Below are 2,941 nucleotides of genomic sequence, written 5' to 3' on the forward strand. Positions count from 1 at the left end.
TCCTCTGCATGCTCTTCTGCATGAGAGAAAATTTTACTATAATTGACTTATAAGTTAGGAGTCTGGGGGAGGATAGAGGGAGAGGGCAGAAGAAGGGAGACAGTGGCAGAACAAAGGAGGCAGGAAAACAGGGAGGATGCAATAAATGTGATCAACTAAAGATTGGTAGTGTCTCCTTTCTCCACGCTGGTTCCACTGGATGGAACAAGTGGTGGCCCATACGGGGAAGTTCTTTCTCCTTCTGTGTCCTCCCAGGTAAGTAACTTGAGGTAAGCTATAGGAAAACTAAGTAACTTAAAGTAAGCTATAGAAAACTGTAGGACAACCTCCTGGAAATCTCTGGCCAGAGTGTATAATGGGGAGGTCACAATCCCGGTGAAGGGGCCCCACAGTCCCGGTGAAGGACCCCCACAGTCCTGGTGAAAAGGACCCCACAGTCCCAGTGAAGGGATCCCACAGTCCTGGTGAAAAGAAACCCACAGTCCCGGTGAAAGGGACCCCACAGTCCCAGTGAGGGGACCCCACATTCCTGGTGAAAAGGACTCCACAGTCCCAGTGAAAGGGACCCCACAGTCCCGGTGAAGGGGACCACAAACTTCGGTAAAGGGAGTCTACATTACCCCGGTAAAGAGGCCACATAACCCCGGTAAAGGGAGGTCTTATAACTCCAGAATGGCGTCACAAGTGTCTCGAAATCAAATGATAAGAATCATACAAGATTTATTTAAGGCTAATGAGACTGCCGTAAAACGATCTACTGTGACAGCATATGTAACCATGCTGGCCAAGGTTAGTCCTTGGTTTTTGGAAGAGGGAGTCCTAAATATTCCACAATGGGAACACGATAAAGAGGATCTTATTAAAGCAGAAAAGCAATCCCTGTTACCTAGAGGTACTTTTCCCATGTGGCAGCTCATTAAGGAATGTCTAACATCTAAAAAAGGTAAAATAATAAATTTAGTAAAAAAAGAAAAAATGTGTCTGGAAGAGATAAAGAAACAACTAAGTGTAACTTCTCATAAAGAGGAAGAAGAGGAGGAGGGGCTTACTGGGGAGGAATTAGAAAGAGCATCAAGGACACGGTCGCCCCCATCAGTTATATAGGGAAGGAATACCAATCCCTTCCTGGAGGCAGCAGCTCCCCCCCAAGCAGCCTGCCCCCTATATCCCCCAAGGTACCCTTGGGAGGAGTTAGCTCATGCTATGAATCAGATGGGTTTTTCACTGCGGGGAGAAGAAACCCCCCTTAAGGAAACCTCAGCAGTCCCACAATTCTTCCTTGTGCTAGAGGACCAAAATAGACAAAGATTCCACCAACCTCTGCATTTCAAAACAGTAAAAAATTTTAAGGAGGCAGTGGCTACATATGGTCCACAGGCCCCATTTACAATTAGTATGTTGAAATCAGTATTGGGGCTAAATCTAGTGCCAGAAGATTGGAAAAGGCTATGTAAAACTGTGCTATCAGGGGGGCAGTACCTAGTGTGGAAAACTGCATGGCAGGAAGACTCATTAGAAACTGCATGCTGTAACGCTGCGGCAGGCTTTCCCCAAAGAAATGTAGAAATGCTAACAGGAGAAGAAAACTATGAAGGTATTCAACAGCAGATTATTTATGATCCTGGGGTGTACGCACAAATTGCTGCTGCTGCCACTAAAGCCTGGAAGTTAATTCCGGGGTCAGGAGATTTACAGGGGCAGTTGTCCATGGTGATTCAGGGAAGTAATGAACCATTTATAGATTTTGTTGAGAGATTAATCCAAACTGCTGCTAGAGTATTTGGGGATTCAGAACAAGCAATGCTCTTAATAAAACAATTAGCTTATGAGCAAGCAAATAGATGGTGTAAAAAAGTTATAAACCATGAAAAAATAAAGATTTAAGTACCTATATAAAGGTCTGCAGGGATATCAATGATGCAGTCATTACAGGACAAGTAATAACTGCTGCTCTTCATGGACCAAATCAGGGACAACCAAGAGCTAAAGGAATAATATGCTTTAAGCATGGGCAAGGAGGGCACTTCAGCAAAGACTGCCCTGAAGGACCCATAGGATTAAAGCCCAGGGGAACACCTAAGACTGAGAACAACAAGGGACAAATCAACCTGCCCCAGGTCTATGTCCCCGGTGCTGAAAAGGAAGGCACTGGGCCAAATATTGTACATCAAGGTTTGATATAGAGAGATATCCTATGCCAGCCCAGTCAAAAAATGGCCAGGGGGGCCCAACCCGGGGCCCTCAAACATACGGGGCCTTTCAGAATCCCATAGTACAGATCCCCACTCACAATCCTTTCCGACTATCTCCTCGTTGTCCCGAGGAACATCAGGGAGCAGGAGATTGGACCTCTGTGCCTCCGCCAGACTCATTCTAACCCCAGAGATGGGAGTACAAGTGGTCCCCATGGGCGTACATGGACCACTCCCTGAGGGCACAGTAGGATTATTGTTGGGGCGGAGTTCCACAACTCTGTCAGGATTACAAGTATTTCCAGGAGTCATTGATTCTGATTAAACTGGAGAAATAAAGATTATGTTATCTTCCCCTTGAGGGGTATCTGTTGTTTCTCCAGGAGATAAAATAGCACAAATATTGATATTGTCTAGCCATCATGGGACTTTTCCCAGTTTACAAAGGACTGGAGGAAACAATGGGTTTGGATCCACAGGATCAGGTGTCTTTTTGGGCACAATCAACAAAAAATAGACCCATGCTTAAATTAAAAGTTAATGGTACTCCCATAGAGGGTCTAATAGACATGGGTGCTGACATCTCTATTATAAGAAGGACTGGAATAAATCATGGCCTGTTACAGCATCCAGTACTACCTTACGGGAACTTGGATTTGCCCAAACCCCCTTACAAAGTTCAGCTGTATTATCTTGGGAGGACCCTGATGGGAAAAGGAGGACATTCCAACCTTATGTATTAGCTCACC

The sequence above is a fragment of the Sciurus carolinensis genome, unplaced genomic scaffold, assembly GCF_902686445.1.
Source record: "Sciurus carolinensis unplaced genomic scaffold, mSciCar1.2, whole genome shotgun sequence".
Lineage (NCBI taxonomy): Eukaryota > Metazoa > Chordata > Mammalia > Rodentia > Sciuridae > Sciurus > Sciurus carolinensis.